The sequence below is a fragment of the Amia ocellicauda genome, chromosome 15 (assembly GCF_036373705.1).
Source record: "Amia ocellicauda isolate fAmiCal2 chromosome 15, fAmiCal2.hap1, whole genome shotgun sequence".
NCBI classification, from domain to species: Eukaryota; Metazoa; Chordata; class Actinopteri; order Amiiformes; family Amiidae; genus Amia; species Amia ocellicauda.
The window spans coordinates 10,276,874-10,301,699 of record NC_089864.1 but is presented as its reverse complement, the minus strand read 5'-3'; the positions used below and the strand labels follow the sequence as shown (position 1 = coordinate 10,301,699).

Sequence of the window (24,826 nt, the reverse complement as noted above, 5' to 3'; positions counted from 1 at the left end):
CGCACGGTGCGCTTCCTTATCTCCACATATTGAAGGCCTTCGACATCCTGGGCTTATCAAATGCATACGGCTGCTTGACACGTAAATAAAGCATTTCAGTCAAGTCTTTTTCTGCTGGTTCCCAAGTGGTTCATCTCCTAGAAGCTTCTACTGAAAGCCAGAGTCAAGACCTATAGACTGCAGATGTGGCAGGGGCTAATAAAGGGGTAGTACCAGTGTGAAGTGTGTCCATCCCCTGCTTGACACTCACGTAATGCTCTTTCTTCAGCAGCACTGCGTTCGTGAGAAGAAGTGTCAGAATTGACAGCTCTGGTCTCAGAGGACGCCTGGCTCTCTAAGGGCATTGTGGGAATGCATTGGGAGGTTGGGATGAATTACAATTCGTGCGTCCAAACGTAAAAGATTTAAATCTGCTTCTCTGTAAAATCTGTTAGAGCTAATTTCTTCTGCATGTTTTTCTCGGTGGGATCTCAGTTTATATGCTCTTCAGGTAGCACTTTTTGAGACACAAGGATCTGTGTTCTGCAGGAGTGTAACACTGTAAACTTCCTGTAAAATTCCTTCAGGAACAAAAGAAACCCAGGCACTGTGCGGGCTTTTCAATATTTTGTACCTTGAATCAATGTACTTCCTTTAGAGGGATGCAACTAAATTTCATTGACAAGCAATATGTTTAACGTATTCAATGTTTGTAGAAATCTTTGAAATACTACAGAATGACAGAATGCCATTTAAAGGTGGCAGTTCAACGAGCAGAATTAACTTCTTTAAAGATGGAAGTGTATAAACAGAAGAGCTGCAATCTGTACTAACAGCAGGCTGCCATGCGTTTTTCTTCGCGCTCTGCCCATGCTGCGCGCTCAGCACAGATACCACCTGTCCATAATTAAAACTGAACTGCGGAAAGCTTACAGAGACACTCAAAATCAAAGACAACAAGATAATCTTGCTTGTATCCATTTGATATTATTCAGCCGTCGCAGACCTGTTTTTCTCTCCAACGTTCACATGAATATACTTACCGCATGTCATCATGTATTTCAAATGAATCAAAGGTGTTTAATGAAGTGAAAGCTCATGTGAATGTTGGTTAAGACTTGAGGATCAAGGAAGATGATTTTAATAAGTAATATCGATCTGAAATCACACAGGACGCTAATCTTTATCATCAAGTGACCTAGACCCAGTACGAAATAAATACTTGATATTTAGTGGGCACAATGGCAAACAGTTTGACGCTTGAACAGTGTTCGCCCAAAGGACCAACAAGACCAGTGTTACAAGAAGGAACGCATCTGAACCTGTACAAATCTTAATCTCACAGAAAAACCTTCAGCAACTTCTTTTGTTCCTAACTCACACTTGACAGCAACCACGCAACATGAAGGCTGAAATCCCTCCCACAGAGCACTTGTCATTAAATTGCTGTGTTGTAAGTGTTCAGGCTGTTTGGACACACTTTCACCTGACATCCCCCTCCTAGCCTCAAGAAGACACAGCGTGACCTCAGCTCCTTCCAGCGCACAACACTCCCGCCGCCATTTAAATCCGTAAACACCACGGAGAGGGATTGTGACTCCCCTGGTTGCTGCTAGTGCCTCACACCTGCTGAGATTAAAGCCTGATGCTACCTGGCACAGTTCTGTACTACCAATCTCTCTTTAATTTAAACCGAGGGCATGCTGACAGCCCAGACGCCGCGAACAGGCGCCGGAGGAGTGGAAGCCAATGAGCGGAAGAAAAAACCCTCTCCGGCTCGCACAAAAGAAACCCCAGGGCTGGCGCAGGCTTCAGGTGACGGCACATGGACAATGTGATGATATCATCCCCCGCCACCGAGTGTTTAATATATGCGAAAAATAACTCCCTGCAGGAGCCCAGCACACCACCGCGATACAGGAATCCTCTCATGACAACTGGTAATAGCCCGGAAAGCTGAATCAGACACCGCCAAAGTCACCACTTAAAACCAATGGTGTATGGCATGCATACAAGAAGAGTATAAGGAAATGTGCATTAGATTCCACTGGTAGGGCACAAGTCAATCAGTCACAGAATGTAATAAGTATCGAATTAACTAAATAAACCGTATGCCAAATGTGGATTTATACAAGGACTGTGGTTTCGTTCCTTTGATAACAATTGTGTTTACCTGAATTCAACGTAAATAGGGAGCACAATCAATTCCTATTCTGAAATTCCTTCAAAAAAACCAAGACCATTTTCAGAAGGATCTCATGTTTTTTCCATCATTAGAAAGAAGGATGAGACATAATATGCAGACTACCACTTAAAGCCTTTTAAGGACACTGATAAATAATATATATTTAAACAAAGAAATGCACCCTTTGGGAGGATGTTGAGAAGCTAAATATAATTTGTTTGTCTGCTATTATAATAAACTACTGTCACTGTCTCAGTCTCTCATCATAACCATTCACAAACTCATAAAATCAGATATTCAGATATTCTGCATTGTACATACAATAATCCTGTTGCAGTCATTTTAATTTACCAAAATCAAGCTGAAGCATTAACATCTCAGACTTCCTGTCTCTTAAAGTACGCAGCCCTAATGCGACCTGATCTTTACCTTATCCTGGTCAGTAAGCATAACTGGCATTTAAAGCTGCATTTAAAGCAGCCACTTTCAAAAGCTTTATAGCGATAATGTTATTGATCAAACACCCATTAGCAATTTGATAAATTGCACGGAAATGCAAAATTCGGCTGAAAGGAAGTGCATTGTTTCTGCACAACTGTGTTCTGTCCGGTGCTGTCATGGTTCGGGCAGTATTTGCTTATAGTGCCTCTATTAAGTATCATTAGTCCAGATGTGCAAATATGTATTAGTGCCAGTGACCTAGAAATAGGGTTGGGGGCTAGGAAATGGAAAGTGCCAGAAAAAGACAAGACAGTATTGTATTTGTATTGGCTTTTAAAGGAATTAAATACAGTACGCGGTCTTACAATTTGATGTAAGCTTGATTACTATTGAATGCAAATAAATGTATATTTGTTTTTCATCTGTTATACAGTTATACAGTATCAACTACCTAGATCTCAGTTACTCAGAAAGAATGTGGGCTCTGACAACCAACAATGTTTTGAGCCATTTTTGTTATCCAAATGTACAGCATCAAATAAAGCTTTCCTGTAGGGTTTTCTCTAATGAGCAGGATTCTCAAACACTTCTATACATGTCCTTAAACACACCACTAATCTACCTTGAAGCAGGAACATAAATACATACACTGCCAATAGCTATTCACTGGTTTATTTCAGTTGCCCACACTTTGTTGTTAACTATGATACGGTTCACACGAGAACCAAGAGATATTACTAAAATTCCACATCCTATGTGACAGCTATCTTCTTGCCTTTTCTCAACCTTTCCAAGCTGAATCTTTGAGACAGCTGGGTCTACTGTAATTAGTGATGTAGTGCATATGAAACATTAAAGCGTAGGCCTAAACAACTGCCAGCCCTCGACAGTTACTCTCAATCGATCACCTCCACTGGGCTTTTCTCACATGGTCAGTGATATGATTAGCAGTTTCATATTGAATTCTGGTGACAAATCTGTCGCAGAAATCCAGTCTGTTTTCAGGCCGTTTACAGTTTGCCAATCCATTCTCCTCTATACTGTGGAAAACCCACAGTAGTCTTGACAAAAGGGCAAGCCCAGTCCAGATCAGGTTCAACTCGAGTGATTTACACCTTGCCTCAGCAGCGGCCTCTCTGCGGGTGTTGAAACAAATCAAGCTCTCTTGTTTTCCCCTGCTTACACATTGAGAAGACGAGCTTGCTGATTTCCGGCTCATGTCAAATCTCAGCCAAGATCTACCACCCAGCATGGAGAGGCACACAGCTAGGAAGATGAACACATCCGACCTCACACTGTCTTCTGTCTCTTCAGCTATGAAGGTTGGATATCATTCTTGTATGTTTTAATTCTTCCAGGAATTCCTTAATTTCTCTTTCGTTAAAAAAACCCAAATGCCTTCTCACTGTATAATTTTCATGATGAGTTATTTATTATATGTCCTCAATTGTTCATCTGTAAAATCAATTCTGCATTATTGAAAACGTATAATTCTCTGGATACTTCGACCCGCAATTTATGATTTCACATTGACATTTACAGTTGTTTATTTTCATAACATATGTAAGTACAGTAGCTTTTAAAGCCTGAGGGGTAGCAATTAGTTATCAAGCACAAGAGTAAATCATTTTAAAATAAATAGACCACTAAGAATAAAGAAAGGAAACCATATCTTAAGGGGGTACAATATACTTCTACACAAAAAATGACAAATTGCTAAACATGTCCTGTTTTGCTTTCTTTGAAATGTTGTTTACTTACCAACTTAATGTGCTATAGCACACTGTTAACGTGATTCGCATGGTTGTTTATTTAATTACAAATAGAATTATCATAATGCACAAGGTTTATTGCAGATATGTGTTTTATAGCTACCATTATACAAAAAATACATTGGTTGCAATGGTGGGAATAACATTCTGAAAGTACGTCTTACGTTTAGTGTTAAAAATATAGTTCAATTAACAAAACCAACAATTTTTTACATAAACTAATCACAAAGTAAATGATCAACACTGGAATACAAAGTATTTCACACTGACCAAAGCTACTAGTCCCTCCTGCAAAGCCCGACAACAGTTGCTCACAGTAGGTAAATACACAAACACAGTAATCTCTGAGCACTATTGTTCTCTGTGGGCCACAAACTATAAAACTGCTGATGCTCCCATTCTTCACCACTGTAATCTCCCTTCCTGTGTTCAAAAAACCTCCGCTGCTGAAAAAGGACACCTCAGCACTTTATAATGCATTACCTCCAAATCACAGATATAAAAAACAATAACAGCCTGTGTCGGCCAATCATGACCTCCGCAGACTCATTAAAAACTAACCATTTTACAGTCCGACACAAAACTTTGGTATTCAGACACCGAAGGGGCCTTTTCAAATGATAAACAGTTTCAGATGTGCCTGGTATTGTACTGGTATAATGAAAGCATCTGCTTTATAGCATGGAAAAAATGCATTGTTCGGGGGGGTCTGAATGGCTCAGAGCAGGAGACTACAGCTTCCTCAGTGTAGCCAAGCTTTGACCGTGACACAGACGAGTGGCAGCCATTTCTCCCTGGATTGCTTCAAGCTGGGTCGATGTTTTCAACTGAAACTAAACGAACAATGAAGAGCTACTGTTCAGTCCCCAGGGGCTAACTTTCAGATCTTTCAGGGGAAAAACAATATATGAAAAAGAAAACAGTTCTCACATTGCCCCTGGTGAATAAAGTATGGAAATATTATAAAAGATTGAAATTGCAATCAATCTCGATGGGGCAAAGCCAAGGAGGGTACAGTGGGATCATACATTAGGCTCAGCAGGGGTAAAATGGCATGTTTAACTTGACATGGCCCTGCTTACACATTTCCATGGATCATTCAGAACATCCTTTGTGATGCATGCCAAGCTTTTTCATTTTTCATATGGGTCTAGCCATTGAGACAAGAAAGAAGGCCAAACTCTGATATTAGAGTTAAAATATTGAATATCTAAAATAAGAATTATTTGTGTAAAACAGTTCTTAAATATTCTGTTGAGAAATTGTCAATTCAGTTACAAATCACATCATATTGCATATGCATATTTTTGCAGTTTCATTATTAAAGTTACAGTAAACCACTATATTGGTGTAATCTCTATGCAGGTCGGCCGACTCAATTCTAGCCTGGTACCCTGGTGAGTCTGGCATACCCCTCGTTGACCAATGACACCGGACTTTCAATCACTCCCATTACTTGATTCTGCTTAGATCCATTTAATTATCTACTTTCAGATCTGTAAACTTAGGTACCCACGGCAAAAGTAAATTGAATTCAGCACTGGAAAATTAGTTTTGGATAGCCTAAGTGAATTTGCATGGATGTAGAACGAGATAAATGCTGTGTTGTCTTAGACTCATTCCTCTGGTTATTTACTTTCTTCCGGGAGTTTGGAAGGATAAATACTACAGTGGAATGCCTCCACAAAGTCATCTTCAGTGATGAAAACCAGACATCAGTACTTAAAAGCCTCAATCAATGCAAAGTGCATTCATGGTAATCCTTTCCTTGAAGGAAAGCAAACGTGAAACTACAAGATTAGTTTATATGCTCGAGTAGATGAGATAAAAAAGGACTGCATAGTACAGCAAATCCAGACACATTAAAAATTAACTTTATACTTCACTGTATCAGCAAATTTTAATCAACACAATTTAATTTCATAATGCCCGTAAGACATTCCTGAAACATTTCTGGTAATACTGGCTGGTAATACCTATATTAATACCTAAAAGTTAGTAAAAAGTTTGTTCAAAGTTTGCTTTGCCATCTATAGTCAATGTTAATTATGCTATAGCTTAAGCTGAAGAAAAAAAAACATACATTTTAAAAGTAGACTACTTTTTCTAGACAGATAATATAGTTATTGTATTATACACTCACCTAAAGGATTATTAGGAACACCTGTTCAATTTCTCATTAATGCAATTATCTAACCAACCAATCACATGGCAGTTGCTTCAATGCATTTAGGGGTGTGGTCCTGGTCAAGACAATCTCCTGAACTCCAAACTGAATGTCTGAATGGGAAAGAAAGGTGATTTAAGCAATTTTGAGCGTGGCATGGTTGTTGGTGCCAGACGGGCTGGTCTGAGTATTTCACAATCTGCTCAGTTACTGGGATTTTCACGCACAACCATTTCTAGGGTTTACAAAGAATGGTGTGAAAAGGGAAAAACATCCAGTATGCGGCAGTCCTGTGGGTGAAAATGCCTTGTTGATGCTAGAGGTCAGAGGAGAATGGGCCGACTGATTCAAGCTGATAGAAGAGCAACTTTGACTGAAATAACCACTCGTTACAACCGAGGTATGCAGCAAAGCATTTGTGAAGCCACAACACGTACAACCTTGAGGCGGATGGGCTACAACAGCAGAAGACCCCACCGGGTACCACTCATCTCCACTACAAATAGGAAAAAGAGGCTACAAGTTGCACAAGCTCACCAAAATTGGACAGTTGAAGACTGGAAAAATGTTGCCTGGTCTGATGAGTCTCGATTTCTGTTGAGACATTCAGATGGTAGAGTCAGAATTTGGCGTAAACAGAATGAGAACATGGATCCATCATGCCTTGTTACCACTGTGCAGGCTGGTGGTGGTGGTGTAATGGTGTGGGGGATGTTTTCTTGGCACACTTTAGGCCCCTTAGTGCCAATTGGGCATCGTTTAAATGCCACGGCCTACCTGAGCATTGTTTCTGACCATGTCCATCCCTTTATGACCACCATGTACCCATCCTCTGATGGCTACTTCCAGCAGGATAATGCACCATGTCACAAAGGTCGAATCATTTCAAATTGGTTTCTTGAACATGACAATGAGTTCACTGTACTAAACTGGCCCCCACAGTCACCAGATCTCAACCCAATAGAGCATCTTTGGGATGTGGTGGAACGGGAGCTTCGTGCCCTGGATGTGCATCCCACAAATCTCCATCAACTGCAAGATGCTATCCTATCAATATGGGCCAACATTTCTAAAGAATGCTTTCAGCACCTTGTTGAATCAATGCCACGTAGAATTAAGGCAGTTCTGAAGGCGAAAGGGGGTCAAACACAGTATTAGTATGGTGTTCCTAATAATCCTTTAGGTGAGTGTATACTAGGATGAGAGTTATGGCTGACAGAAGCCAACCTATGTAATTTCTACAAAGCAAGGATTCTGTATATTAAGCAATTTAAATGTAATTGTAACATGCACTGACTTCATGGAAAAATAAATCACAGAAGGAATTAAACGTGATTTTTTTTCAGGACTATGTAAACCAATATGAATTATATGAAAGAGATTAGGTATAAAACAAAAAGATAAAAAAGCAGCTTTTATAGAAACCATTCTGTGGCAAATAATACAAAACAGCAGTTAATGGTTCTAACAATTACAATAAAGTATGTAAAAAGACAAGTAGGTAAAGAGAAAGAGAGGCAGATGGATAGAGAGGCAGGCATGTGAAGTGAAGATCCTTTTCAAATTAGCCTAATAAGTCATTTTAAAAAAGGAGGGTGGCAGCATGACACAGAAATAGTCTGAGTTAAAAAAGATCAAAAGCAAAACTCAAAACATAAAAAAGTTAGCTGTCGCTCAACTTTTATAAAGAATAATATCACAGAGATCTGAACTGCCTAGATTGATGCAAAACGGCTGCATTTTCCTTTCACAACACTCTATTATGTGACCTAACAATATAAATCAAATGCAAATAAATGGGCTATGTTATTGAATATTATGAGTATAATTGATTTCCATCACAGTAGTGCAGTCAATCAATGTGATCCTTTCATTCTTTTATTTGCGTTTTTTCTCATTCACCCATTTGCAATGCTTCAATTCACCCGGGCCCTACTGGACGTGTGCCGGTCACTTTTGCCAAATGCACTTTCCACAGGAAATTCCAAGTCAATAAACTGGGCATCAGTGCCAAAACACAACAGGACGTCCATTTATTTTCTCTTAATAATAATTCTGTCAAAACTGTGGTGAATTATTTAATTGCTTGAAACTAAAAGAAGTAGCTTGATAGTAAGTCCAGTACGATCACCGAATAAGGGTTCAAACAGGATCAAGTAGATTTGGACAGAAAATAATAATTTCAGAATTGTGAAAATACACGAGTGCAAAACATGAAAAGTGAATATATTAAAACTAGCAAAGCCACAAGGAAAGTGTTCTTGAAAACCATAAATATCTGAAGACCTAAATGAGCCAATGGCCAGTTCTTCATTTTAACCTGGGCACACAGAACTAGTCATATTTAAAAGAACATTCATTATTTAAATGAAACAGTACTGCCGCAATACTCACTGTATGTGTATTTCACTTTTAGTTACATAGGTTGCATCATTTGGTATAAAGCAGTCCCTATGATGAATTATAACATATTAATGTAAAATCTTTCTGTTTGGGAAACTATTTTTCTCCATTGCAGTTTGTCTATTTACCTAAATAATGTCATTACTATTGCTAAACAAGATCAGAGCGGTAAAGCCACTGCAGTTGTATATCTGCAACTGTTTTTGTGTTTGATTGTCTTTGATTGCTTTTATCCCATGAATAAAATGTGTAAAACTAAAGGGGCAACCATTTATATTTAATTCAATATTAGGGGGTCATGTCACAAACAAGTAATTTTTTACTTCCGAAAAAGGGTCTGACAATGAAAAGGAATCTGGTTAAAATATATAATACCGGGAAAAATATATATGTATTAGCCTTTCCGGCCTTCTTCTTGCCTCGCCCCCTGGGGCACACAATGTCCACACGAGGAGAAGGAAAAAAACATTAATTTTCACATACCAACAAAGAGGCAAATTCATTATCTTTTTCATTATGCTTATTTAGCCTCCAGAGGCGCTGTGAATCGAACGTGAAAAAGTAAATGAATAAAGAAATACATTCATTTGCATTGATATTTTACTTAATTCAAGTTACCACAAAATAGCTGATGTAGAGAGTAAAAACTGCAGCGTAATCTCAATTTTCTTTACTCCTCTGTACAATAGCAAACCTAGTATGAGATCCTGCATAACCTACTCTTTTCAAGCATCACTCGTGTTTAATACAAACATCTGGTTTGCAAATGAGTTTCCAGAGGCTGATGCCTTGTTGGTTGAGACCTTGTTTTTGGCCAATACATCTAAACATACGAATTGACACTCTGTAGTTGTTTCTATACACCGTTTTTACGAAGTGAACCTGTGGTCATGGCTTATTTTGGTTTGTTTTTTTCTTTCTCACATTAGTAGACATAATATTGGCTTGAGGTGTCTTCTGTGCCACAGTGATATTCAAATATATATGTGACGTGTAACTAAAGGAATCTCTATAATAAGTTCAAGTACTGCTCGGGGGGAGATATTCGACCACTCCTCCATCCAGAATCTCTTTAGCTCCTCCAGTTCACACCACATAAGGCCAACAGGATGAAAAGAAAACAGCACAAAGCCCAAAAGAGATCCACCTCCATTTTTCATTTCTCTCAACAAGAGTCTTGACATTTCTGTGCCGAACATGCCCCTGGTGTGCGCTTATCCGATCAGTTTTGGTTTCATCCAACCATGACACACGGTCCCCATCGACTTGGGTCTCATACAGACAGTGTACTTCGAATTCACATCTCTTCTTTTTATACTTTCACTGGAGTAGCCAATGTCGACAGTACCCTTACAGATGTCTCATTCTCATGATGACAGAGATTCTTGGAGCTGCCCTCTTGGCATCCATGCTCTTGAGTTCCTATAGCCATTTACTTTTCTAGGGTCGGAAACGATCTCCTTCGGTCACTGCGTACCAAAGTGTTTGAAGGAAATATGAATACATTAGAGCATCATGTATTTACAAGCATATGCAAATCATTTTTATTATGCTTTTTTAACTAAGTTAACGGTTCAGTTTTTATTTTTATAAAGGAGAAATAGCACATTTGGAGACAGCTGTATATGTTTGCATCATGTTTTCAGTTCCTTTCTCTACAGACATGCTAAATGCATGCAGCTCATAAAAACCGAATCTCTTCCAAACAAAATCATTCTTTTCATTTAAAGTAAAGCATCAAATCCGAATCTGATGTCAAAATTGTGTCATGACGTCCCTGGCGAATGATGCCGATATAGTTCAATTTGCTAATGTTAAAAAATCACAAGCTGGAAGTAGGATAATTACAAATAAAACCTCTTGACCTCCCACAGGTACACTGTCCACAGCATCATCACATGTAAGCCATATCTCATAAAGACTGACAACAAACAATAAGACAATAAGCTGCAACAATAACCCACAGTTACTGGTGTTCCACTTTATATTGACCCCCTCATTTACGTTGGTAACTCCAACTCTTGCATAAGCACAGAGGTCTGAAACAAAGCGCAGAGCAAACCAGAACATCCCCTGCTGTGCCCGCTTCCACAGGGGGAAAGACTTGGAAGCAGTGAAAGAATTAAGAGCAGGAAATATTTATTTCTGGTTCAAACTAAATTTCATTCTCTATATAATAACAAAAACATAATGAAATGGGGAAAAAAAGAAAGAAGGGCAATCATTCGGGTAACAGCCCCAGTCACTAAAGACGTTAGAAAAACTGAAGTTACTACAGGCAGGGGTGAAACTATTTTTAAGAGTCAAACACGACTCTAAATGGCCTGCGTGCGCAAAAGGGCACATCTGCTGCGAGAAGGCTTATAGAATTAAAATCCCATATCTGTGTTTTAGATCAGGTTTAATGCTGCTTAAAAGTTCAAATACTTAAGGATATGATCTTCTGAGAACTTAAATCTAGGGCAAACAAGTATGAATGATGTTGTTCTGTTTGTGTTTCCTCTACAGAGGGGTGGGATGGGAATGTTTTGTATGCTATTTTTTGTTTTTAGTGATTGATGATGAAAAATAATAATCCATCATCATGCTTGATCTTCTCGGGTGGTTACACAATTGTTGAACTGGTCCACCCATTTTTCCTGTCACTATTCACACCAAGTGTAAAACTTGTAGGTGGTAGGTTTATTGGGTCTACTAACTGCAGCTTAAAAGCAGGTGCGAAAACAACACTTCAGAGATGAACAACAACAACAACAACAACAACAACGAAAGACAATGTTGTTTGTTTAATGGGAACTGTACCATTAAAAGGTTAGGTGGTGCTTAGATAGGAGCTTTTATAATAATGCCTCACTGTCGTCCTATTATTCCAAGAAGGGCGTATCAGCTTGAAACAAAAACACAACCAAAACAAAGACGTTCGGAGATAAGCTGCCATTAAAGAAAAAACACATAATGCATTTTAAATTTTGATGAGAAATTTGAAACCACAGGGGATGATAAACTTTAAACAATTTGCAGTGCATCAAAAGGAAACCAAGGCATTCAAAAAAGCACAAACTAATTACAAGCCCAGGTTTGGCTCGGTATCTTAGGCGAGGCACACTCAGGCAATTAACCACAATTCCCCTGCAAGCTACTGTTATTATAACTGCACAAATGTACTTATTTTTCATATAGTATTTATCTCACATTGTAGAGTATATTGGTAGCAGTAGATGTAGTAGTAGTAGCAGTAGATAACTAAGTGTCCCAGGCAGAATGAAGACCATATTAGGATTTAACTTACTATTGCTTCACAATAGAAACTTACTACTCCACCTTCACCGATTGTTATTTGCCACTGTGATATGTTGTGAAAAGCTGTAACCAATGAAGTGCTTCAAAGAACTGCCTTGAAAAGCACTGCTACCTATTTTCGGAGAGAACGAGATTTCCCAATCACACTATCCCAGCCGTGCTTGATTACAGAATCACCCCTCTGAATAAACCGTGCTTCCCGTTCATCAAAAGCGTCTTCACCCACTACAAGGCGTTTCTTATCAACAGAGATATGCCTTTAATGACACCGGTAAATCACACAGAGCTTTTAAATGCTCCTGATTGTCTGACAACATTGAGCATATGATTAAAAACATGCCCCCTACATGAGCTAAAACAGGGGCAAAATGGAGGAAGGGGGTTGGGAGCCTAAGGTTGGGGTCATTTCATGAAAGTCATGTATCTATGCCTACCTCCCAGCTGTGAACTGCGAGATTAAAAAAAAAAAAAATCTTTATCTCACATGCACAGGATTGTAGCTGGGTATATCAAGCTGACAATACTGCTGAATATTGCTCAGGGCAGCAAATGCTTAATTGGCTTTTTTTTATTCATGTAGACCATGGAGAATCTATTTACCACACGGTCTTCATGCAATCTATTCCAGTTTAATAACTGCCACAGAGAAAATCAAATCATGGAATATAAATTATTGTGTGTTGCTTTTCTAAAGACTGACAAATTATAATTTAGTCGTATATATATTTACACACACACACACACATTGTAAACATACTGACAATTCAATGACAAGAGTATTATATCTGTACTGGTAAAACTGTACAAGTGAAACATATGGCGAAATGAAACACGAATACAATCTGATTAACGTTTCTTAAGAGGTAGTGTTACCACAGAAGAAAAAGCTTGCATCTCTAATTACTCCATTTGGGTGTGTCACACTTCCAGTTATTGGAGCGAGTGTGAAAGACAAGAAGCAATAGTATAAGGTCTCCTCCTTTTCAGAGAGAACCCCTTTGAGATTGCGGCCTATTATAAAAACCCATTCAAGTGACCTGCCAAGAAGAGGCAACACAATAACATCTAATTTAAAATACGTGTGTGCTTAAAGGTCTAGACTGAGAATAAAAAAGACGTCACTGGTAGGAACATAAGTTTAAAGGAAAGGGGGAAAGCAATGTATTAGGGTGTGTAGAAATAAATAAGGGGAAAGGGCATTAAACAGATTAATTTCTGTCTGAAATTACGAGTTCAAAGGTGATTCGGATCTGATCAGTCTCTGTCTCTCTTGGCGTTGTAGGACATCCGAAGTGAAACTAGCTTTACAGGTTCTTTCAGATTTTTAAGGTTACTGCCATATGGCTCTTCCTCGCAGTGACATTTCAGTGTGTCCAGGTGTGTTATCTGCACAGGGGTTGAGTTTCGAAAGACCAAAGGAGTGTCACTGAACTTTCGGGCAGTTTGAAAGGCTGTTGCAATATAACCATGACTGTGCATCAATAAACGTGAGTTCGAGATTGGGAGTTGTGGTTAAAAGGTGAAAACCCGAAGCTGAACTCCTGCCCACCCCGCATGGTCAAATGTGACCATTATATAGGGAGGTAAAATGAACTACAAAGTAACTTGCTACTCAATGCAGCATTATAAACCCCAGCATAGCCTCCTCTGCTCCTGTATGGATCTGTGAACTGCATTTTGTCATGCTGCAACCCTTTCAAGACACACATCTGAAATGGCACTTTTCAAAGGAAGCCTTCATCATAATTCATTGTATAGATGGTCAACGAAGCCTGAGATCAGCCTGCCTTATAAAGACATTACTCTGGGTTCACATTAGACCCCTTTCAACTTCAGCCAGCAAGGGGAAACAAATGCCATGGTGACCACACAGAGGGAGGCCAATTTATAGAAGTAAACTCTAAGCACAATATACAGATACACTGAGGTAAACTCACTATTAGCTGACATAAATGCATCGTTTATTACAAATTACATGTATCAACAAACAAACTGCTAAGGTAAAGACCCTTCTTAGAAATGAAATGGACACACACACACCATAGATTCAAACACATTCACACAACACACTGTGATTACATAATAAAGACCTACATCTATATGTCAAACACCCTCATGGTAAATGTGATTTAATTTGATATTGTACCACATATATATATATATATTAGAACCGGAAGAAACAAATCCACATCTGTCAGAGCTTAATTTCTCAACTCGTGTTCATCCAGGATTTCAAACATTTTAAGAGCAGCTTTCTTATTGGAAAGACTCATGGGAGGATAAAAGTAGGATCAAAGAAATACACATCCACATAATCTACTAGAACAAAGATGTAAAAGTCACCTATGTGTTTGGACAGCATGTTGCTAAGCTGGAGCATCTTTTTAAACCTTTTATTAATTATTAATATTTGAATACAGATTTAATAAAGAAACGTAAGGTATGTAATAGAAAACAATACAGCAGTACTGTTTAAATATCATACAATTGCACATATCCTCTGACATGCTCTTCCGGATACAACAAAAGTCCAATGATCACCTTTCTTCGTTAAGGGAGACGACACTCCTGTGAACACGCAGTACATAAGAGGTGGAAAATTGTCAATGGCGCAACAGTGCGGTGTGCTCTGGAATAATAATGGTAATGACTTTGTTAATTTGCATTGCATTTTATTACACTTTCCAGTCCTTAATAGTGTAACTAATACAGCAATTGCACAGTAAAAAAGGGCTGAATTGTAATACTAAGAATATATTATAACCTACCCACATACATACATACATACATACATACATGCTTACCAGACTGACAGACAGAAAGACAGACAGACATGAGAAAGATATTCATAAAGCAATGTGGTATTCTACAAACTGCTAGTTCCTGCTCTCGATCAATCTGTTCACAACCATCTAAAAATATATAGAGAGGTAGAGGGCATACTCTCAGATTAGATAGGGGTTAAAGTATTCTCCCGGTGAATTCCTCCGAGTCCAGACAGCCAAAATGCAGAAAAGATTTTTAATTAGGTTATCACTGGCTCGCCTCAGCGCTGATAAATGAAGTTGTATAAGAGAACGTAGTTGTTCGTCCTCTTCTTGTTTAGACGAGCTGAATTGCAAAGCCCAGATGCAGAATAGTTTATCTTTATGACAATGAAATGCATTCAGCCACCGGGAACTCCATTTAAACTGTAGAAAGGCCTTTTTGTTGGGTCAGACGTGTAGGAGATGCCACAGATGCTAAAGCATTTCACATCAACTAATACATTTCGATGGTTGTCTTTAGACTCCTGCTTAGTTTTTTTTAATTATTTAGGAAGTTAACTTCAGCATGGCATCAACTCCCAGTCCATCTGAACTCATGAAGAACAAGGGGTTTCCTTCTGTTTTCTTTTGGTACTTAATTATTAGATATAAACATTAACTACTGTGGAATTAATAATTAATTAAAATGGTTTTGATATATAAAAAATCATACATGTGGGTGTTCGACAAGAAACAAACGTGTTTTTTTAAGTTATATGTTATTTTTCCCACGGGTTCCGGCATTGTTATGAATTCCATCGCTCCGTAATAAACTGAACGAACAGCAATTCTAAAAATAAAGCTGTTTGTTGCTTCAAAGTGCTGATCAGAAATCCTTCTTGAAGAACATGCTTCTGAGAATTAAGAATCGGTCATAGCTGACAGAAGGAATTACGGCCTGCAAAAACATTATTTCACTCTCACTGTTTTGACATTAGACATGATTGGTTAATAAGAATGATTCTCACCATGTGACCTCAGAGTTTCCCCTTCATTGGCCGCTGTAGAAGAGAAAGGGTTTAGCCCACTAATTTGATGATGCTAATGGGTTTTTGACCTCAATCTTCTCTAATCATTTTCAAGCCCAGCCAAAGATTATGGTATAGATTATGCTTTTTTTTCACAGCATGCTGTATTATCACTCAACTGTCAGTGGTATTGTTTTATACTCACATAACAAATATCCCCTGTTTTGCAGTACATCTAGGAAATGCATTTCTCAGCAATAACTACAAAATTACCGATTGTGAGCAACAGCAAAACAAAAAGTTGAAAAAGCCTATGGATTTTGAGGGCAATTCAATAACAAAGAAATGATACAATCCTTTCATAATGCCATGACAGAAAAGAGCAGTCTGAATAGCTATTGTTAGGAGATTGAATGACTAGATGTTTTCTGTGGGGGTGGCATCAAGCCTCGTTGGGGCCCATTGGAGTCTATATTTGCACTGCTGGCTTTATACAGCAAAGAAAAATGCTACATGCAATACAATCGCAGACATAACACTAGAAAAAATATTTTTAACCTAACCTTTATTTCTCTACAAAGTCAAATTGAGAATAAAATCTATTTCGCGCTGGAGGATTGTGTAACACTGATAATGAAAACCATTTTTTTTAGATTGGCATTTGCAAGTAAATCAACCAAAGGTGCAATACCTGTAGTTTTCCCAAAATAATTTCACACACTGTAGGATTGCAATTGATAACTTATGATACGGCACAGTCCTCTACTCACATTATTCCCTTAAAAAAAGATAAGGCTCCGACATTTCTCTTGAACCACGTCTGGTTGTTTTATTTGGTTTGTTCAGACCCTGCGGACGTCTTCTGCTCCGAAACCGGGAAATCTACGGTATCCTTCGATGTCTGGGGTGCTTGGCCCTGGGCGGTGAAAAGCACACATAGCACAACTGTCTAGACATGCCCCTGATACACATACCGAACATGAGACAATAAACCTAGTCATTACAACCGCTATCAAAAAGTTTTATAAAGAAAATACTTAAAGTATCTCCAAGGTAACCTATTAACAAGCATAGATGGTGTAGTACTGTTCACAATGGTATCCTACTTCAAGCCAACAGTAGCCTAATCATAATATCTACTACAAAAGTGGTGATACACTCTGTGGATTACTGTGCATGGACCTTATTTGTAATAAATATAAAAGACATAAAAGAATATAAAATAATATTTTGACATGCCAACCAATATATAGATACTGCACCACTTTGAATGTACAGTATAAGCACCTACAACATTTTATGAGGCAATATATAACCCAATTCATACCTGATTTAGAGGAAATAAATCTGGGAGATGTAGATATACCCGTTTTTATCTTTTTCAGCCAGCACTTATGCTGTTCTGTCAGTGATGATGTATATTTCAAATTAGTTCTAGTTGCCAGTGGACTTTTAGCAGGGATACAGGCTGACGAAATGCCCAAGGTGTCTGTGTCCTTTGACAAGATAAATGCATTATCTAAATAGTACACAGCTGTATTTTATTGTTATTTCTGTTCTTTAGGAACCTCACAATCTATCATTTGTTTTACGTAAGTGTGAACAATTGAAAAATGTAGTGAAATAAATCCTACTGAAGCATGGGGTGCTTTACTATATATCACAGCATGACCACGGATCTCAAATTTCTACTCATGTCGAAACTATATTGTACTTGGACTCGTATAAAACAAAAGCACCCTTCGTTTATTGAATTAACTGAGATCTGCGACACAGTGATACTACTTTTTCTGTTGGGCATTCATGGTGAATTTCACAGGTTAAGAAGAGTCCAAGTATAGAAGTGGAAAGTATGAAAAGACAAGCTGTATCACCAGTCTATGTGCCCTTTGTATTACTTGACCTTGATGCTAAAAAATAAGAATTGTTATAAGGGGTAAAAGGTATTATTTTTAAATCCAAACAACCAGGAATATGAAGTGGAATGGTGCCCTGACAAATACATTCATTCATAATCATCCTGTAGGTCTCCAAGCTTGTGATGGGAATATCTGACCTCTCTACTTGGCTTTAAAGCGCTGTTCACTACAGAATCCCATCCCCTTTCATTAAATCATAATCATCAACAAGCTCGTATATCTCCCCATTATTTTCATCATTATCACCCGCTGTGAGAGGATGTGTAAAGATACACCTATTCTAAAGCGGAGCAAAAAATAAATGCATGCAGAAATAGTACAGATACATTTGTGAGCATATGCAATATCATTACAGACAATGAAATCATCATCATCATCATCATCATCATCATCATAGAGATACGGCACATCTTTGGAGTAATAAACTAACAAATTTACACTACTATTTCTTTCTTTTTGTAGCACCTGTCACCAGTCATGAGTTGCTGCACTACAAACATGGCACTTGCTGATTAGATGCAAGGCAAAGTAAACGAATCATCACAATTAAGACAGAGGGAGAAAGCTGCCTTCTGAGCCACTTCAATCTGACTGTACCACTTACTGTTTTCAACTAGCATTATTTCAAGTAGTCTCTCCATTGGCAGGCTGGAGACCAATCTGCGGCCAGGTGTTTACTACTACTACAATCCACTGGGTGCTTTACTGTTCATGTCTAAATAATTCATTCTTTTATTTAAGTTTAAATGCGACGGCGGGCAATCATCACTGTGGGAAGGTTGATCAGTAAACATGTGCAGGGAAACACGGCTTTGTAACGAGTCAAGATTCAAAACAACTGCGCCGCTGTTTCCTTTGCACCGTCTCACTTGGGACTGGAGCAACAGCTTCCCGTCATAAGCTTACATTTGTTCTGTCGAGAGAACATCAGCCTCTTTCATATCGTTCTCAGAATTTAGCACGCGGCTGCCAAAAGCGTTCACCTTTATCCGGAAAGCAAGTGGAAGCAAGGCTGACGTGAACATTAAACCGAGCTCAATGTGATCATACGCCGGTGTCGCGAAGTTAGCGAGGGCACCTGAAAACTGTTTATCTCCTGCGGTCTGCCCTTTTATTTGCGTCCTGATTTTAAAGCACCACCGGGGCTGTTGGAAGAGGGCTCTAGTGGAATATTTGCTGAGCAATTAGGCAACACAAGTGGCCAAGCTCCCATGCCAGCTGAAAGGGCCTCCACTTAAGCCTATGCAAATGCCTGCGTGTTCGAAAGTGTCTGATCGCTCTTGTGCGTGTTTCTGGGGAAACACACCACACACGGGTGGGTATTGCAGACGCTCAATTCACAACCGCCCCGGTGCTGCACATCTGTTGCCCAGAGGTTGGATAGATGTTAGGATTGCAGCAGTGCATGAGAACACGCTTGGAAAGCACCAGAACTAACTCGTAATTCAAATTGTGATATAATGCCTGGATTCTTTTGTAACGTTCTTCAACTCTGACCCAGCTGTACCCCCCACTTCACTAGAAAGGGAAAGAACAACAGCCCAGCAAGTGGGACAGGGAAAACAGTCCTCCTTTGTTCCTTTTGCCTTTTCAAGACTCTATTGGGGTACATGCCTCTAAAGCTTAGCCGGGGCTCAATAGGTGACAATTTAGCTGAGTAACTTGTATACAAGTATGGATGCGGACTAACAAGTAGCACTACGCATTTCTTTTCAACTGTTTTTCTGTTGAATTTGATTTTTTTGTTCCTCACCCTGTACAGGAAAAACAAAACAAACAAGAATCTAAACAGAGCAATCTCTATATCCATATCTCACCAAATATCCCAATTCATATATTAGTGGATTAACCTATCACTTACTTCACAGAGAACGTAAAACACACAATGTCACTTTTCATTATCCTCACAAAGCACTTCAAAGCCAGCAGTTGACTCCAGCAGCAAGCAGTCTTTTAAAATGGAAGAGCACTCAACTTCGTGTGTCCTTCCAATGGATATAATAAAACTGACATGGTATTACTGGGGAAACAATTGTCCCTTGGGTAATTAAGAGTGACCAATGTTGACCATTCTCATTTAGCCATCTGTCAGTGCTCAGAAACTCTTTTGGACACAAGAGTTTACACCTAAAAACTCTTAAAGCAGTCAAGAACATTGTGACAAATCATTCCAACACCCCCAAAGGATTATGTTACAAAAGTTTGGTATTTGTTTCCTGCGTAACCTACTAATACACCAATGAACCTCTAAAACTATGGAATCAACAACAAAATAAGATAATTGAAATTCAACTGTTGAATTGGATTGCTCAGATTAAACAATGGACCACCATTCTTTCAAAATGGAATAATCACACTTGTTTTCCATGTTGTGCCAAAGTAGAATGTGTGGCAACATATTTCAGACTCTACTAAATGGAAAGTGTTAGCAAAAGCATGTCATATTACTAGCCTTCAGCATTTTTGTGACTGTAATACACATTTTAAACACTTTGGCTTAAACCTTAAGGGCAAAGAGCACTGAAATAGATCCCCCATGTGCGATATCAATTTTCAGAAAAGCACCGTACACAAGTGTATTTGGTTTAATAAACAACAAATAAATACTTGCAATAATTGCAGCTGTTTCGAAACAGCTCACAGGAACCGCGTCAATTCCCATTTGTCTGTGTTTCTAACCAAGTGTGACAAAGTAATTGCACTCACCAGTTATTCCAAGAATATCGCCATTCAAGCTCAACCAGGAAGAGCTGCACTAATGACGACCTCTGCATTCTCATAACAGGCAACTACACAGGCTATCCATCCACCATGAGGAAAACCGAGAGACTGGAGGGAATGAAACGGTCTGCAGGCATGAAACGATGTGACACTGTAAGCCGGATCGTGGCACGGTCTCCTAATGAGTCATTTGGTCATTACACAATGAGTCGAAGAAACGTGTGAGAAAGACTCCGTAGCGGCTACAAAGACGCCCGGTGGAGGGTCTTCTAAAACACACAACATGACGGTCCATCCAGGACTCGACAACGAGAGGGCGTTGCACACTCCCGCCTGAGCGTACTTGCCCACAAGGAAGGTATGACCCAGTTATAGATGTTTTTAAAAAGAGGACCATAGTCTTCATCACATACCCCACAGTTCCCAAGCTCTGAACAGACACCTAGCATATCACCCACAGGTGCAAACAATTGGTATGTAAGCCTGAAACTACTCTTACAATTAACATTTTCTCGCACATCATTAATGCATGTGAAATTTCTGCACACCCAAAGCAATTCCACTCACTCAAGGGCTTTATTTACTTTAATTTAACTCAATTTAATAATGATTAAATACTAAGGTAAGCATAATAATTTCTAGATCTATCAACTATGTAATGTAGTATGTATACATTGTGCCTCCGTTGGCAAGTCTACAATTCATACAAGACAACACAATTAATACATTTGCATGACATTGCAAAACAAGGGATGCATTAAAGAACAACTGCACTACAGGATTGTCTGTGGCAGAAGAATATAATATGCAGATATGTGAGTCAGAATCTAAATACCAAAATGAAAATAAAGGTGAAACAGCGATTCATACAGGAAGCTGAATCAGAATTAGCCTAGACCAAAACCAAACTGCGCTGACATTTTAATAAAACAGAAAATCAAGCTGACAAAAGATAAAACTGAAGGGAAGCAATATATCTAGGCCTACACAATGAAAAGGCATTGTCATGCATAGCAGCATGTTTGTGATATGCAGGAATTCATAATGTATGCTATCCCTCAGTAGGTAATGGAATGACATCAATCAAAAGTTGTGACAAGGCTCTCCGCTTGCTTCAACCAGGTGATTAGGCCTGTGTCTCCGTTTCACAGCAAACTGGGGTATCCAAGATGCCATTCAGTACTAACAGGCAGGGAGCGGCAACTGACACATTAATAAAGCTGTTCGTTTGCATTTGCTGTGAAAAGGTGCAAGACACATACACTGACATTTTGTAATAAAAAAATGTCAATTAGTTATTTCTCAGACACTGAGTTCTGGTGAAACTGAGAATTGAATAGAAATGGTCTTAAAAGCATGCAATGTATTTATGAAATGAGACAGTCAGAAATTATTTAATCGCCCTTTACAATATCTATTCAAACTCCAATGACACATAAACATATACAGTCCTCAAAATGAACTCAGTAGATAGTAAAACAAAATCACATTGATAAAATAGTTTGCATTCTTTACAGCCTACACGGCAAAATAAGTGAAATTCATTTTCAACTACCACAGCGCGTTGCCTCCTACTTATTTCCCGTAAGTTCCCATAACATTTTGCGCAGGTCATCTGGATATCATGCACTTCACAATGCATAGCATAATACCACTAGTCTTCTGCCATTATGTATATTAGAGAAACCCGGTCATGTTCGCTTATTCTCCTTCAGGTTAAAATTAGATAATGACCAGACAAATGGGTCATTTCATGATTTGTTTTCTGCATTCTCCACATCTGTCAGGAACATTTTGCATCGTACCATTAACAAAAAGTAGAGCACAATGGCCAGGGGAGGTCTGGATGCTTGCAGGGCTTTCAACAGACTCTGCAGCAGACTCGTTTAAACAGTGCCTTGTTAAAGCAGACATGGGAAGTCAGATGAATTGGAGGAAATGCAACTTTTACAGATTTTGAGTGGCGTAATGCTTATACTATTCTTGCTCCAGAGAAGAAGAAGCAGACAAATGCTTGTAAGAATCTTGGAAGACAGAAAATACACTAATAGAAGTGAATTGTTATTATTATTTAAATTATGAGGCCGACGTGGGAGTGTAGCAAAGTGATGAATGAGGGACCTCAAATATGTAATCAACCCTCCAGATTTTGTGTAAATCTTCTACCTGCCGAGAACTGTTGTGGTTGCACTGGCATTGTATTAATTCCACTTGTTGACCAGGGCCGCCGCTCTAACGGTATGTGTTTGGGTGTGAGTGTCTGCGATGGCGTGTGGGGGAAGGGGGTCACCCGTGAATGAAGCAGTGATTAGGGGGCACAGAGAAAGGGGGTGGCGATGTTTGCATTGCCTAGTCCATAGACACTGGAGCTGTTTTACTTGACAATAACAAAAGGAGCATAAAATAACATTTTAGAAATCACCTGCAGTACATTTTTCTATTATTTTGATTTTAAAAAATGATAATAGGACTTTTGAGCACTTTTGAGAATAAAGCTAACATAAACCATGCTTCAAAACAAATAAATACACAATTAAGCATCAAAAGTTGCATTCCTATTTGAGCTTGTTTACAAAAAATAATCTTTAAAGATTCCATTCAATATGAATTGTTCAATACATGTATATATTAAGGTGATTTATATAGCAAATTCAGATCTTTGAACATAAAATAACCCTTCTCTCTAACTAAAATGCAAGACCTTGGGAAAACAAAATACATGACAAAGAAACAAAATATGAACCATGCCCGGCTCTGTGCTTAAAGATCAACTGGGCTGGATTATTTTTTACTGTCTGCAGGACAAATCCACACCCAGCGTGGCTATAACAAGGTTTCATTGAACATCTCCACAAACCAGAAGCAATCTGAGCACATTTTGGCATATTTCTGATGTTGCTAATAGGTAAGAAAAACATGAAAAATATCATAGCATTGAAATCGGCAAAGCCAAACCCCTATAAGAGTGGAGCTTCGCCAGGCAGGTCCAGCTATAGAAATGTGTGGCTCTGAAACTCCCATTTTAGCACACAGGATGGAAAGGGCTATAGGCTACAATTGACACATTGTGATAATACATTAGCGACTCCCGCATTGTAAAGCATGCTGACGGTAGCTTAAATGTGTACCACCTGTGTGCCCATTTAAACTCTTTTTTTTTATCACCTAGACATTGTTTAATTACACAGAATTCATTAAAAAAAAAAAAAAGTATGATTTGATATGCTTCATGACATGTCGAGGAAATGCGTTTTTGTTGTCGTTTCCTTGTCAAATATGAATGCATTAAACATATAACACAGATTAGCCTATATTTAGACAAATGCATATACGACTGTTGGTGTTGAACCTTACATTGATGGGTTTTTTTTTTTTTCTTCATCTCACCATTCCATCAAAATCACCCTGTGTTAAAAACGCACAGACCTCATTTTACGCATCCATCATTACGGCTACTTTCTGCCTAAAGCATTGCAGTCCTCGCTTATCGTGCACGTACATGCATAGACGCACATATTTCGCAGAAGATGCATGCATTGCACACCTGGAGCTCCTGCACTCGGATATGTCCGCCCCATCACTGGTTGCTATGCGAGAATGCACGGCTGGAAAGCATCCTCCTCTCAATCCGGACATCCACTGCAGCAAATGCGCATTTCCACACCATAAAAGCACAGCTCGCACATTGCACAGAGCAAGGATGCATCCCGTTCACCGTGATCCGCACAACGGGAGAGAAATCCGCAAAAGCCAAGGCGCACAACTCACCTGATCGACGCAGAAGCGATGGATGCGGTGTAATCTTCCCGGTGCCTAGACGGGGCTGCTGTTGTGTGTTTTCCCTCTCCCTGCCAGTGAGAGCCCCTGTGAGAGTATCTCTGTGTCTCACTCACAGCGCCTCTGGTCCTCTCCCACCAGCTCCCCTCTCCAAACCCACTAGCAGCATTCCCCCGCGCAGGCGCAGTGCCGCCGCGACTGCAGCGACACCGATGGTGGAGCTGTCAGCCCTCAACAGATGTGTCAAAGCATGCCGTGCCGCTGTCTGTCTGAAGCACCCGGGCAGATGGGCTTTGGCTCCTGCAAGTCTTTCTTCAAATGCACAAGAAAATGACCCGACTCTATGTCTACATTGAAACGCATTCCACATTGATGTTAATGTCTCAG

The 24,826-nt window shown here is 39.1% G+C and overlaps 1 protein-coding gene across 12 annotated transcripts in view; it reads right to left on the bottom strand.

Moving 5' to 3' along the window:
• Positions 1-24,590, bottom strand: part of nrcama (neuronal cell adhesion molecule a) — an 84,252-nt gene extending 59,662 nt beyond the window's left edge. For 10 of the 12 annotated variants that reach the window (XM_066687130.1, XM_066687134.1, XM_066687137.1 and 7 more), the window contains exon 1: positions 24,431-24,590. The gene's annotated coding sequence lies outside the window, so the exon portion shown is untranslated. The remainder of the gene's footprint in view (positions 1-24,430) is intronic. The other 2 variants (XM_066687141.1, XM_066687143.1) reach the window with 1 other exon arrangement.
• Positions 24,591-24,826: the final 236 nt, after the last annotated feature.